The sequence below is a fragment of the Coregonus lavaretus genome (assembly GCF_964263955.1).
Source record: "Coregonus lavaretus genome assembly, chromosome: 1".
In the NCBI taxonomy this organism is placed as follows: Eukaryota; Metazoa; Chordata; class Actinopteri; order Salmoniformes; family Salmonidae; genus Coregonus; species Coregonus lavaretus.
The window spans coordinates 76016199-76031204 of record NC_139988.1 but is presented as its reverse complement, the minus strand read 5'-3'; the positions used below and the strand labels follow the sequence as shown (position 1 = coordinate 76031204).

Sequence of the window (15006 nt, the reverse complement as noted above, 5' to 3'; positions counted from 1 at the left end):
TATGGCTAAAATGTTACATGTAGGTCCTTCAAACTGACACTCAGTGAGTATGGATACATGCACACAATAATGCGATTATTGTGAATATAATAGTTTGATTAAAACATTTACATGCTCTGCAAAAAGAACGATTTCCCTAATAATCTTGTTTATATGGGCACATCTGAAATAAGGTTAACTGATGGCACTCTGATAAATGCAGAAAATCGCTAATCAAAATAAATATTCTAACACAGCGACCATGGTATTTTTGGGAAGCAAATTTGATTCTGATTTCGGACATGTGAAAACTACTTCTAAGATGCATACATTCAATTGTTCCGAACTCACTTCACTCGCACTAAAGATGGAGGCGTAGATCAAATACACCACTGGAACGCAGTAATTCTAAAGATTACTCAGAAAACCAGGTGTTTTAATTGGCGTATGGTTCATTTGATTTTGACCTTACGCCAATTAACATAAGCAGAGTAAGGTGTTTACATGACTATTGCATAATTTGCCTACTGCCAAAATCAGTTTAATATTGAATTATTACTGTGCATGTAAACGTACTCATTGATATGACATTGCCACTAGCAGCAGAATGAACGACAGATATGCGCCATGAAAGGGACATGTCAATTTCACTTCGTATTCTCATTTTGTCGGCTCATACAGTGAGGAAAAAAAGTATTTGATCCCCTGCTGATTTTGTACGTTTGCCCACTGACAAAAAAATTATCAGTCTATCATTTTAATGGTAGGTTTATTTTAAAAATGAGAGACAGAATAACAACAAAAAAATCCAGAAGAATGCATGTCAAAAGTTTTATAAATTGATTTGCATTTTATTGAGGGAAATAAGTATTTGACCCTCTCTCAATCAGAAAGATTTCTGGCTCCCAGGTGTCTTTTATACAGGTAACGAGCTGAGATTAGGAGCACACTCTTAAAGGGAGTGCTCCTAATCTCAGCTTGTTACCTGTATAAAAGACACCTGTCCACAGAAGCAATCAATCAATCAGATTCCAAACTCTCCACCATGGCCAGCTCTCCAAGGATGTCAGGGACAAGATTGTAGACCTACACAAGGCTGGAATGGGCTACAAGACCATTGCCAAGCAGCTAGGTGAGAAGGTGACAACAGTTGGTGCGATTATTCGCAAATGGAAGAAACACAAAATAACTGTCAATCTCCCTTGGCCTGGGGCTCCATGCAAGATCTCACCTCGTGTAGTTGCAATGATCATGAGAACGGTGAGGAATCAGCCCAGAACTACACGGGAGGATCTTGTCAATGATCTCAAGGCAGCTGGGACCATAGTCACCAAGAAGACAATTGGTAACACACTACGCCGTGAAGGACTGAAATCCTGAAGCGCTCGCAAGGTCCCCCTGCTCAAGAAAGCACATATACAGGGCCGTCTGAAGTTTGTCAATGAACATCTGAATGATTCAGAGGAGAACTGGGTGAAAGTGTTGAGGTCAGATGAGACCAAAATCGAGCTCTTTGGCATAATAATATGCCATTTAGCAGACGCTTTTATCCAAAGCGACTTACAGTCATGCGTGCATACATTTTTGTGTATGGGTGGTCCAGGGGATCGAACCCACTACCCTGGCATTACAAGCGCCGTGCTCTACCAGCTGAGCTACAGACGACCACATCAATTCAACTCGCCATGTTTGGAGGCGGAGGAATGCTGCCTATGACCCCAAGAACACCATCCCCACCGTCAAACATGGAGGTGGAAACATTATGCTTTGGGGGTGTTTTTCTCCTAAGGGGACAGGACAACTTCACTGCATCAAAGGGACGATGGACGATGTACTGTCAAATCTTGGGTGAGAACCTCCTTCCCTCAGCCAGGGCATTGAAAATGGGTCGTGGATGGGTATTCCAGCATGACAATGACCCAAAACACACGGCCAAGGCAACAAAGGAGTGGCTCAAGAAGAAGCACATTAAGGTCCTGGAGTGGCCTAGCCAGTCTCCAGACCTTAATCCCATAGAAAATCTGTGGAGGGAGCTGAAGGTTCGAGTTGCCAAACGTCAGCCTTGAAACCTTAATGACTTGGAGAAGATCTGCAAAGAGGAGTGGAAGAAAATCCCTCCTGAGATGTGTGCAAACCTGGTGGCCAACTTCAAGAAACGTCTGACCTCTTTGATTGCCAACAAGGGTTTTGCCAGCAAGTACGAAGTCATGTTTTGCAGAGGGGTCAAATACTTATTTCCCTCATAAAATGCAAATAAATTTATAACATTTTTGACATGCCTTTTTCTGGATTTTTTTGTTGGTATTCTGTCTCACTGTTCAAATAAACCTACCATTAAAATTATAGACTGATCATGTCTTTGTCAGTGGGCAAAGGTACAATATCAGCAGGGGATCAAATACTTTTTCCCTCACTGTAGCTGACATCCTAAGGACTTTAGTCCTCTGTAGCTCAGCTGGTAGAGCACGGCGCTTGTAACGCCAAGGTAGTGGGTTCGATCCCCAGGACCACCCATACACAAAAATGTATGCACGCATGACTATAAGTCGCTTTGGATAAAAGCGACTGCTAAATGGCATATTATTATATTATTTAGGCGACATTCCCATTAGGTCCCTTTTAGGGTTTTGGAGAATGTTCTATGATCATTAAAATATTATGTTTACCTCGGGACCATAAGAGGACGTTCAGTACAGGTCCCAGTTTGGTCGCAGTATAACAATATAATTAGGTATTTTGATGTCCATATTAGGGCAGTGGTTCCCAACCTTTTTTGAACCGTGGCACACTTTGATGGGATATATAATTATCTGGCACAGTTACAATTTCCAGTATTAATTTATTGATTAAGTGTTCATTTTTTGTATTTTATTAGTATTCCCATTAGCTGTTGGAAAACATGAAACGTTACATAAAACAGAACATTAATAGACAAGAACAGCTCAAGGACAGAACTACATACATTTTGAACAAGAGAAATGTAACTAAAAGGTTCTGTACTAACTCAATACTGAGAGAGAAAAGACAAGAGACCTATTATTCTAAGCCTTCATTTATCATTTACATTTTCATATATTACATTTACATTCAGTAGCATTTATCAGTACATACACACAAAATAAGTCAAAAATAAGTCAAATAAGGGAGAGGCGTACTGTGAAGTGTTGCTTTATCTGGTGGGTTTTAAGCCAGGTTTGCTGTTCACTTGAACAATATGAGATGGAAGGCAGTTCCACGCAATCATGGCTCTATATAATACTGTATGTTTCCTTGAATTCGTTCTGGATTTGGGGACTGTGAAAAGACCCCTGGTGACATGTCTGGTAGGGTAAGTGTGTGTGTCAGTGCTGTGTTGACTATGCAAACAATTTAGCATTTTCAACACATTGTTTCTCATAAAAAAAGAAGCAATGCAGTCAGTCGCTCCTGAACTTTTAGCCAAGAGAGACTGGCATGCTTAGTATTGATATTAGCCCTCTGATTACAGTGAAGAGCAAGACGTGCCGCTCTGTTCTGGGCCAGCTGCAGTTTTTCTTGGTCCTTCTTTGCAATATCTGACCAAATGACTGGGCAATAATCAAGATAAGATAAAACTAGAGCCTGCAGGACTTGCTTTGTGGAGTGTGGTGTCAAAAAAGCAGAGTATCTCTTTATCACAGAAAGAACTCCCCCCAACTTTACAGTCATTGAATCAATATATTTTTTCACCATGACAGTTAACAATCCAGGGTAACACCAAGTAATTTAGTCTCCTCAATTTTCTCAACAGCCACATTATTCAATATCAGATTCAGTTGAGGTCTAGAACTTAGGGAATGATTTGTACCAAATACAATGCTTTTAGATTTAGAGATGTTCAGGACTAGTTTATTACTGGCCACCCATTCTAAAACTGACTGCAACTCTGTTTAGGGTTGCAGTGATTTCACTAGCTGTGGTTGCTGATGTGTATAATGTTGAATCAAAAGCACACATAGTGATAGTGTGATGGGTGATTCGAAGGAGTCAGGCGCAGGAGGGTAAATCACAGAATACAGAGTTTATTCCGGAATACAGAGTTACGCAGGATAGCGTCAAACAGTCCAGTGCTCAAAACAGGCACACTGGAACAAAAGAGGCACACAGGGAAAATATACCCCGGCAATACAAAATACACGTAGCTCAACCGAGCTACTCTCTCCTCACATTAAACAATCACCCACAAGGACAAGGGGGCAGAGGGAACACTTATACCTGTACTAATGAGGGGATATGAACCAGGTGTGTGTAATAGACAAGACAAAACAAATGGAATGATGAGATGTGATGCGGTAGTGGCTAGAAGGTCGGTGACGACGAACGCCGAAGCCTGCCCAAACAAGGAGAGGAGGCAGCTTCGGAGGAAGTCGTGACAGATAGATCATTAGTAAAAATTGAAAAGAGAGCTCCCCTGCGGTACACCACACGTTACATGTTTAACATTAGAGAAGCTTCCATTAAAGAAAACGTTCTGTGTTCTATTAGATAGATAGCTTTGAATCCACGATATGGCAGAGGTTAAAAATCCATAATACATACGTTTTTGTCAATAACAGGTTATGGTCAATAATATCAAAGGCTGCACTGAAATCTAACAATACAGCTCCCACAATCTTCTTCTCAACCAATCATCAGTCATTTGTGTCAGTGCAGAACATGTTAAGTGCCCTTCTCTATAAGCATGTTGAAAGTCTGTTGTTCATTTGTTTACAGAGAATTAGCATTGTATCTGGTCAAACACAATTTTCTCCAAAAGTTTACTAAGAGTCTGCAGTAATCAAAGGGTGCTTTACCATGTTTGAGTAGCGGAATGATTTTGGCTTCCCTCCAGGTCTGAGGACATTTTTATTTTTCAGACTCAGATTAAAGACATAACAAATAGGAGTGGCAATATAGTCACCACTATCCACAGTAGCTTTCCATCTAAATTGTCAATACTAGGTGGAGCCATCTGATTCAATGAAAGTTTAATTAGTCTTTCTGGCCAAAATGTCATTTAAACTATTCTAAAGCTTTTTTCCATCATGCTTTATATAACTTATCTTGTTTTCATAATACAATTTATTCTTCTTTTTGTTCAGTTTAGTCACATTATTTTTCAATTTACAGTAAGTTTGCCAATCAGCCAGACTTATTCACCACTCCTTTTGCCTCGTCCCTCTCGAACCATACAGCTTTTCAATTTCTCATCAATCCACGGGACCTTAACAGTTCTAACAGTCAGTTTCTTAATAGGTGCATGCTTATGAATAACTGGAAGAAACGATTTAATAAATGCTCCTCATCATACACATCAGAGCAACATATTATACACTATTTTAGGCCCAGCCTTTGGAACTTTGACCTTTCTAGATATGGCCACTATATTGCGGTCAGTACATCCAATCGGTATGGAAACAGCTTTAGAGCAGAGTTCTGCAGCATTGGTAAAAATGTGTTTGAAACACGTGGATGATATAGTTCCTGTGCTGTTTGTAAACACCCTACTAGGTTGATTAATAACCTGAACCACATTACAGGCACTGGTTACAGTGAGCAACTTCCTCTTGACCGGACAGCTTGATGAAAACCAGGTCAACCAGAAAATAGACCTCTCTGTTAACACCACACACATTATAAAGCATTGCACACATATTATCCAGATAATTAATGTTACCACTTGGTGGCCTATGGCAGCACCCCAAAAAAAAGCAGGTGAACCTGCAACCACATCACTTCAACAACATTAGAAATGAGATCATCTCTAAGCTTTACAGGAATATGGCTCTGAATATGGCAACACCTCCCCCATAGGGATTCCTGTCTCTTCTGTAGATGTTATATCCCTGTATTGCTAATGCTGTATCCTCAAAGGAATTCTCTAAGTGAGTCTCAGATATGGACAATGTACACAGTGTACAAAACATTAAGAACACCTTCATAATATTGAGTTTCACCCTTTTGCCCTCAGGACAGCCTCAATTAATTGGGGCATAGTCGTAATGTTTTGTACACTCAGTGTATGAATATTATATGATGTTAGCAGGTTATTGATTTCATTAACCTTATTTCTAAGGCTACATTCACATTTGCCTTCATCTACACTGATTGAAGTGTATTTAACAAGTGACATCAAAAAGGATCATAGCTTTCAACTGGATTCACCTAGTCAGTGCTATGTCATGGAAAGAGCAGGTGTTCTCAATGTTTTGTATACTCAATGTATATTAATATGGGCTATTTTTTGCCCTTTCCTGGGTAGCTTATCGGAGATAGACATAATATGAAAAAAAGCATGAAAAAAACAGTCAAACAGGCACTTGTGAGTGTCAGTTGGTGCATGTGTGTGTGTGTAAGTGTGTGTGTGTGATGTGGGGCTGAACATCTCATTCCAACATCATAGGCATTAATATGGAGTTGGTCCCCCCTTTGCTGCTATAACAGCCTCCACTCTTCTGGGAAGGATTCCACAAGATGTTGGAACATTGCTGCAGGGACTTGCTTCCATTCAGCCACAAGAGCATTAGTGAGGTCGGGCACTGATGTTGGGCAATTAGGCCTGGCTCGCAATTCATCCCAAAGGTGTTCAATGGAGTTGAGGTCAGGGCTCTGTGCAAGCCAGTCAAGTTCTTCCACACAGAGCTCGACAAATCATTTCTGTATGGACCTCGCTTTGTGCACGGGGGCATTGTCATGCTGAAACAGGAAAGGGTCTTCCCCAAACCGTTGCCACAAAGTTGGAAGCACAATGTCATTGTATGCTGTAGCGTTAAGATTTCTCTTCACTGGAACTATGGGGCCTAGCCCAAACATTGAACAAAAAGCCCCAGACCATTATTCCTCCTCCACCAAACTTTACAGTTGACACTATGCATTCGGGCATCTGGGCAACCCAGATTTGTCTGTCGGACTGACAGATGGTAAAACGTGATTCATCATTCCAGAGAACGCGTTTCCACTGCTCCAGAGGCCAATGGTGGCGAGCTTTACACCACTCCAGCCAATGCTTGGCATTGTGCATGATGATCTTAGGCATGTGTGCGGCTGCTCGGCCATGGAAACCCATTTCATGAAGCTCCCGATGAGCAGTTCTTGTGCTGACATTGCTTCCAGAGGCAGTTTGGAACTCGGTAGTGAGTGTTGCAACCAAGGACAGATTTTTACTCGCTATGAGCTTCAGCACTTGTCGGTCCCGTTCTGTGAACTTGAGTGGCCTACCACTTCGCGGATGAGCCGATGTTACTCCTAGACGTTTCCACTTCACAATTACAGCACTAACAGTTGACCGGGGCAGCTCTAGCAAGGCAGAAATTTGATGAACTGAAAGGTGGCATCCTATGACGGTGCCACATAGAAAGTCACTGAGCTCTTCAGTAAGGCCATTCTACTGCCAATGTTTGTCTATAGAGATTGCATGTCTGTGTGCTCGATATTATACACCTGTCAGCTACGGGTGTGGCTGAAATAGCCAAATTCACTAATTTGAAGGAGTGTCCACATACTTTTGTATATATAGTGTATATATAAAGTACCAGTCAAAAGTTTGGACACACCTACTCATTCAAGGGTTTTTCTTTATTTTTACTATTTTCTACATTGTAAAATAATAGTGAAGACATCAAAACTATGAAATAACACATGGTGTGGGGGTGCTTTGCTGGTGACACTGTCTGTGATTTATTTAGAATTCAAGGCACACTTAATCAGTATGGCTACCACAGCATTCTGCAGCGATACGCCATCCCATCTGGTTTGCGCTTAGTGGGACTATCACTTGTTTTTCAACAGAACAATGACCCAACACACCTCCAGGCTGTGTAAGGGCTATTTTACCAAGAAGGAGAGTGATGGAGTGCTGCATCAGATGACCTGGCCTCCACAATCACCCGACCTCTACCCAATTGAGATGGTTTGGGATGAGTCAGACCGCAGAGTGAAGGAAAAGCAGCGAACAAGTGCTCAGCATATGTGGGAACTCCTTCAAGACTGTTGGAAAAGCATTCCAGGTGAAGCTGGTTGAGAGAATGCCAAGAGTGTGCAAAGGTGTCATCAAGGCAAAGGGTGGTAATTTGGCAAATCTCAAATATAAAATATATTCATTTTTTTAACACTTTTTTGGTTACTACATGATTCCATATATGTCACGGTTCTCTAAGACCGAACCCAGAAGCAGACCAGGACAAGGTGAGTTGAATGAATGAGTGTTTATTTACAGATAAAAGATGCAGAATAGTCCAGGAGACAGAGCGGGTGGCGGAGATGAGTAGGTGGTGGTGAAGTGGCAGATGAACTGATGGCACGGCAGGGGTTGGTTGAAGGTTCCGGGAGAATGACTGTGGACAGAACAAACGGAGGTAAGTACAAGGCAGGTCAACAAGGTGCAAAAAACAACAAAACTAACGCTAGTACTCTGAGGCTGATACGCTGGCAAAACATACTGTTTATGGCTAACGATCCGGCAGGGAATGGATGTCAGGTCAGAGCTTATGAAGGGGTGATGATCAGGACCAGGTGTGCCGAAGCTGATGAGAAGCAGGTGCGGGTAATCGAGAGATCACCCGCCTAGCAACGTCGCCCGGCAACCGGACAGGGTGCGTTCAGGCACCTTCGGGAAACAGGAGATACAGAGCAGAAAAACGGCAACACAGGCAGGAACAGACTCAGGACGCAGGGTTCATGACAGTACCCCCCCTCCGACGAACGCCACCGGGCGGACTACCCGGAGCGCCAGGATGGAGGCGGTAGAAGTCACGAAGGAGGTCAGCATCAAGGATCTGACGCCGAGGAATCCAACTCCTCAGGACCATACCCCTCCCAGTCCACGAGATACTGGAAACCCCGGCCCCGCCGTCTGGAATCCATGATGCGGCGCACCATGTAGACAGGACCTCCTCCGATCATCCGAGGAGGAGGAGGGGGAGGTGGAGGGGGCAACAGAGGGCTGAGGAGAACAGGCTTGAGGCAGGAGACATGGAAGGTGGGATGGACTCTGAGCGTACCAGGCAACTTGAGTTGAACCACAACAGGATTAATCACTCTCTCCACCACAAACGGACCAATGAATCTCGGCGAAAGTTTCCTTGACTCAGTCCGCAGAGGAAGGTCCCGTGTAGCCAACCAGACCCTATGTCCGATTGCATAAGCGGGGGCTGGAATGCGGCGACGATTCGCCTGGAGCTGATACTGGTCAGAAACTCTAAGGAGGGCCTTTCTGGCCCGATGCCAGGTCCAGTGGCAACGACGAATGTGGGCCTGGACAGAGGGAACCGAGAGATCCTTCTCCTGAGAAGGAAACAAGGGGGGGTTGGTAGCCGTATAGGCACTGGAAGGGAGACATCCCAGTGGCAGAAGTAGGGAGAGTATTGTGGGCATACTCAACCCAAGGCAACTGAGAGGCCCAAGAGGTGGGGTTGGAGGAAACAAGGCAGCACAGCGTGGATTCCATCTTCTGGTTGGCTCTCTCCGCCTGTCCATTAGATTGGGGGTGAAATCCAGATGTAAGACTGATGGTAGCTCCAATGGCCAAACAGAAGGATTTCCAGACAGCAGAGGTGAACTGAGGGCCACGGTCGGAAACTATGTCACTGGGCAATCCGTGGACCCTGAAAACCTCCCTAACCAGGATCTTGGACGTCTCAGAGGCAGAGGGAAGCTTGGAGATGGGCACAAAGTGGGCGAACTTGCTGAATCGGTCCACAATAGTCAGAATGACCGTGTTCCCCTCAGAAGAGGGCAACCCAGTGACAAAGTCCAGAGCCAGATGCGACCATGGTCGCCGGGGAATCGGTAGGGGGTGAAGAAGTCCAGAGCTGGGCCGATTGGCACTCTTGTTCTGCGCACAAACTGGACAGGCAGCAACAAACCTCCGAGTATCTTCTCCCATGGCAGGCCACCAAAATCGTCTGCATAGAAGCACCATCGTCCGAGCCACGCCAGGGTGACAAGCCATCTTGCTGGCGTGGGACCATTGGAGGACAGCCGAACGAACCGACTCAGGCACAAACAACCGACCGGGTGGACCGTTACCGGGGCCGGGCTGTGTCCGAAGGGCCGCCATAACCTCCTCCTCAATCCTCCACATAACGGCTCCCACGACAAGGTTCCGGGGAAGAATCGTCTCAGTCTTGGCCCCACTCTCCTCCGTCTTGGAGAACATCCGGGACAAGGCATCCGCCTTGCCGTTCTTAGACCCCGGTCGGAACGTCAAGGAAAAATTAAAGCGTCCAAAAAACAACGACCACCTGGCCTGACGGGAGTTGAGACGTTTAGCCGATTGCACGTAAGCAAGATTCTTGTGGTCAGTCCAAACAACAACCGGTTGCTCCGCCCCCTCCAACCAGTGGCGCCACTCCTCCAAGGCAAGTTTCACCGCGAGAAGCTCCCGGTTACCCGCATCGTAGTTCCTCTCCGTAGACGAAAGACGACGAGAGTAGTAGGCGCAGGGATGGAGTTTACCGTCAGTGGAGCATCGCTGGGACATGATGGCGCCAACCCCCACATCAGACGCATCCACTTCAACGACAAACTGACGGGCAGTGTCAGGTTGAGAGAGAATCGGAGCGTTGGTGAATCGCCTCTTCAAATCCAGTCATGCTCGGTCCGCCTCAGGATTCCAACTGAAGGTTCTGGTACTAGTAGTCAGGGCAGTTAAAGGAGCGGCCACACGGCTGTAATCACGGATAAATCTCCGATAGAAATTCGCAAACCCCAGAAACCTCTGGAGCTGCAATCTCTTACCGGGCTGGGCCCAATCCAGAACCGCCCTAACCTTCTCTTGGTCCATCCTAATCTCTCCCCTGGAGATGATGTACCCGAGGAAGGATGTAGTGTGGGCGTGAAATTCACACTTCTCGGCCTTCACAAACAGGCGATTCTCCAGCAATCGCTGCAGAACCTGCTTGACATGCTGGACGTGGCTGGAAGGCTCCTTCGAGAAGATAAGAATGTCATCCAGGTAAACGAACACAAAAAGACCGATCATATCTCTCAGGACGTCATTCACCATACTCTGGAACACTGCTGGGTCATTGGTCAGTCCAAACGGCATCACCTGATACTCGAAATGACCCATCGGTGTATTGAAACCAGTCAACCACTCGTCCCCCTCTCTGATCCGAACCAGATGATACGCATTGCGTAGGTCCAGCTTGGTGAACACAGTAGCATCCTGTAAGGAGTTGAAAGCAGAGCTCATCAAGGGCAGGGGATACTTGTTCTTGACCGTGATATCATTCAACCCCCGATAATCAATACAAGGTCGAAGAGAGCCATCCTTTTTACTCACAAAGAAGAATCCTGCCCCCAGGGGTGATGACGAGGGACGAATGAGACCAGCAGCTAGGGACTCCTTTATGTAGGTCTCCAAAGCCTCACGTTCAGGTCGGGAGATGCTGTATAACCGTCCCTTGGGATAGGCAGCTCCAGGGAAGAGGTTTATGGCACAATCATATGGTCGGTGGGGAGGGAGTGACAGAGCCCTCTGCTTACTGAACACTTCCCCCAAATCGTGATATGTCTCGGGAACCAGGGACAAATCTGGGGGGTTAGCCTCAATCACCTGACTGGGAACAGAATGGGAACAGGCAGTCTTGAGGCAGTTAGCATGACAATCAATGCTCCAACTAGTTACCTTGCCAGTCACCCAATCGAACGTGGGATTGTGTTCTTTCAGCCAGGGGTATCCAAGGACCAGAGGAACATGGGAAGAAGGCAGAATGAAGAATGAGAACCTCAGAATGATTCCCTGACAACAGCATCTTAACCAGTTCAGTCCTCATCGTGATACGTGCCAGACTACTGCCGTTCAGAGTGGTAGCTTCAATGGCTTCCGGTAATCGCTCCTTGGAAAGCCCCAGCTGTTCCACCACGTCGGCATCAATAAAGCTTCCATTGGCACCTGAATCGACGAAAGCGTTAATCGCTAAACTCTGATTCCTGTTCATGAGGGTAGCCGGGAAACGGGGTCTGACAGGGGTATTGAGAGGTTGAAACTGGCTTGCTAAAAGTCCTCCCAACTTTAGCGAGCCGAGCAGTTTGACGGCCGCTGGGAACAAGTGGAGATGTAATGTCCCGAACTACCACAGTAGAGGCAGCGGTTGGTCTTACGTCTATTTTGGCGCTTCTCCTGGGTTAACCCGTGCCGCCCCACTTGCATGGGTTCAGAATCTGGAGGCAGGACCTCTCCACTAATCCCGTGTGGTGGACAATGATCGATGCATTCTGGTCCACCTCCTGACCCGACTGGAAACTGAGAAGCTGATTGATTGGACGGGCCCCATTGCTTCTCCCTCCTTCTCTCTCGAACTCTGTTATCCACCCGAATAGACAAAGCTACCAAACTGTCCAGGTCACTAGGCTCCGAATAGGAGATCAACTCATCCTTGAGCTGCTCCGACAGCCCCTGGTAAAAGGCCGCTTGCAGTGACTCCTCATTCCACCCACTCTCCACAGCCAATGTCCTGAATTCGACTACGAAGTCGGCAACGCTGAGAGTTCCTTGGCGAAGAGAAAACAGGCGCTTAGCTGCGTCCTTACCTCGGACTGGATGGTCAAACAGCTTCCTCATCTCTGCCGTGAACTGCTGGTATGACGCCATGCAGGTGTCCTGTCGTTCCCATACGGTTGAAGCCCACTCCAGGGCTCTACCACGCAGCAATTCAATAACAAAGGCTATCCTAGCCTTGTTTGTGGCGTAAGAGTGGGGCTGTAGATCGAACACTAATCCACACTGCATAAGAAAGGAACGGCATCTTCCCAAATCCCCTTCATACTTCTCAGGCGTCGGAACCTTGGGCTCACTGAAGGGCACAGCTCCAGAAGCGGCAGGCGAGAGAGGTGAAACCGGTGGTGGATTCTCCACCGGCAAACTGAGCTGAGCCTGGATCTTCGTCAGACTGGCAGAAAAGTTCCGAACCGATAACGCTATCTCCTGTAGCGCTGTGCTGTGTTGTCCCAACATCATCTCCTGCTGGGTAATGGCATGGCGAACAGAGTCCAGGTCCGCTGGGTTCATTTATGGCCGGATCGTTCTGTCACGGTTCTCTAAGACCGAACCCAGAAGCAGACCAGGACAAGGTGAGTTGAACGAATGAGAGTGTTTATTTACAGATAAAAGATGCAGAATAGTCCAGGAGACGGAGCGGGTGGCGGAGATGAGTAGGTGGTGGTGAAGTAGCAGATGAACTGATGGCACGGCAGGGGTTGGGTGAAGGTTCCGGGAGAATGCCTGTAGACAGAACAAATGGAGGTAAGTACAAGGCAGGTCAACAAGGTGCAAAAAACAACAAAACTAATGCTAGTACTCTGAGGCTGATACGCTGGCAAAACATACTGTTTATGGCTAACGATCCGGCAGGGAATGGATGTCAGGTCAGAGCTTATGAAGGGGTGATGATCAGGACCAGGTGTGCCGAAGCTGATGAGAAGCAGGTGCGGGTAATCGAGAGATCACCCGCCTAGCAACGTCGCCCGGCAACCGGACAGGGTGCGTTCAGGCACCTTCGGGAAACAGGAGATACAGAGCAGAAAAACGGCAACACAGGCAGGAACAGACTCAGGATGCAGGGTTCATGACAATATGTGTTATTTCATAGTTTTGATGGCTTCACTATTATTCTACAATGTAAAAAATAGTAACAATAAAGAAAAACCCTTGAATGAGTAGGTGTGTCCAAGCTTTTGACTGGTAGTGTATATATATACATTAAAATACAAAACACAGTCATGGGAAGCACGTATAAAACATCACAAATCATCCAGAAAAACTGTTACATTCCTCCACAAATAAGTCCCCAATCAATACTTTAAATTGCCCGAACCAGCACCAGAACATCAAGATCAAATGTGTTTTTTATTTTGTTCCAGCAATACGGTGCATTAAATCTAAAAGCAGATTTACTAGCGTGACCCTAGAGATATCCAATCCTGTGAATGGGTTAGGCAACTCAGGTGTCTATACTTCAACAGCAAAGTTAGATAAGATGGAAGTTTATAAAGATGGGCATGATAAACAAAAAGGGAGTAATCTAGAGATCTGCGGGTCTTTATCGAAGTCCAGACAACCTTTTTATACAGGAGGCAGTGATGAGTATCAAAACTGTCACCTGTAACAAAATGAAGGGCACTATGGTAGATGGCATCAAAAGGTTTAAGAGTAGTAGCAGCTGCACTTTGATAAATAATATCACCATAATCAAAAACAGATAAAAATGTTGACTGAAAAATCTGCTTCATACTGCTTAGAGAAAGGCACAATCTGTTTCTATAGAAAAAGAAAACTTAAATCTTAGTGCTCTAGTATAACAAACCTAATGCAATGGTCAATCTAAGCACTGTGCGGTAGCGCTATAGGTTCAGGGGTTTGTCTGAAATATTTGTGTTATTTTTACAAGCACAATAATCAGCGCAGTTGCTGCCGTTGGGTTTTGATGAATCAACTAGTTGTGGGTGTGTCGAGGCTTGGCCCCTCACTAGCCAATCAGAACGTGCTCCACGGCTAAATATGTGGTTGCTTCAAGTTGTGTATTTATGGTATTGTATGTATTGCCTTGGAATCAACTCCAATTCCAATGTTAGTCCATTATAGTTTGTTAAACAGCTTACAGAAACATAATGAGAAAATGTAGACCTATCCCATCTTTGCTAAATATGTTAACTTGAACCTGTTTGCAGTCCACATTGCTCTAAGTAACTGCATGGCTTCAATATTGTAATATATACATAGCAGTCACACTGATTTGGGGCTAGGCCTACAGTAAATTGCATTATGGCTGAGGATGGACATGCCTAATGTTGTCAATAAGCAAGATTAACTTCACTAAAAAGAGAGCGAGTAATTCTAAGCAAATTCTAAACAAAACTAAACAACAACTTGTTTTAAATAGGCTATGTCTAAATACACTTACAGGCACCATAATTGCTTCCCGTGGGCATATAATATTAAAACAACCCACACTATGGAGGGTTTTACGCAGATCTAAACTTTTCATAGTCGCTGGACAAAGATCCAATATAAAGAGAAAGGGAGAATGT

The 15006-nt window shown here is 45.2% G+C and overlaps 1 protein-coding gene across 2 annotated transcripts in view; it reads left to right on the top strand.

Annotated features, from left to right (window-relative positions):
• Window positions 1–15006, top strand: part of cpn1 (carboxypeptidase N, polypeptide 1) — a 191489-nt gene that overhangs the window by 165682 nt on the left and 10801 nt on the right. The gene's annotated exons all lie outside the window — the stretch shown is intronic.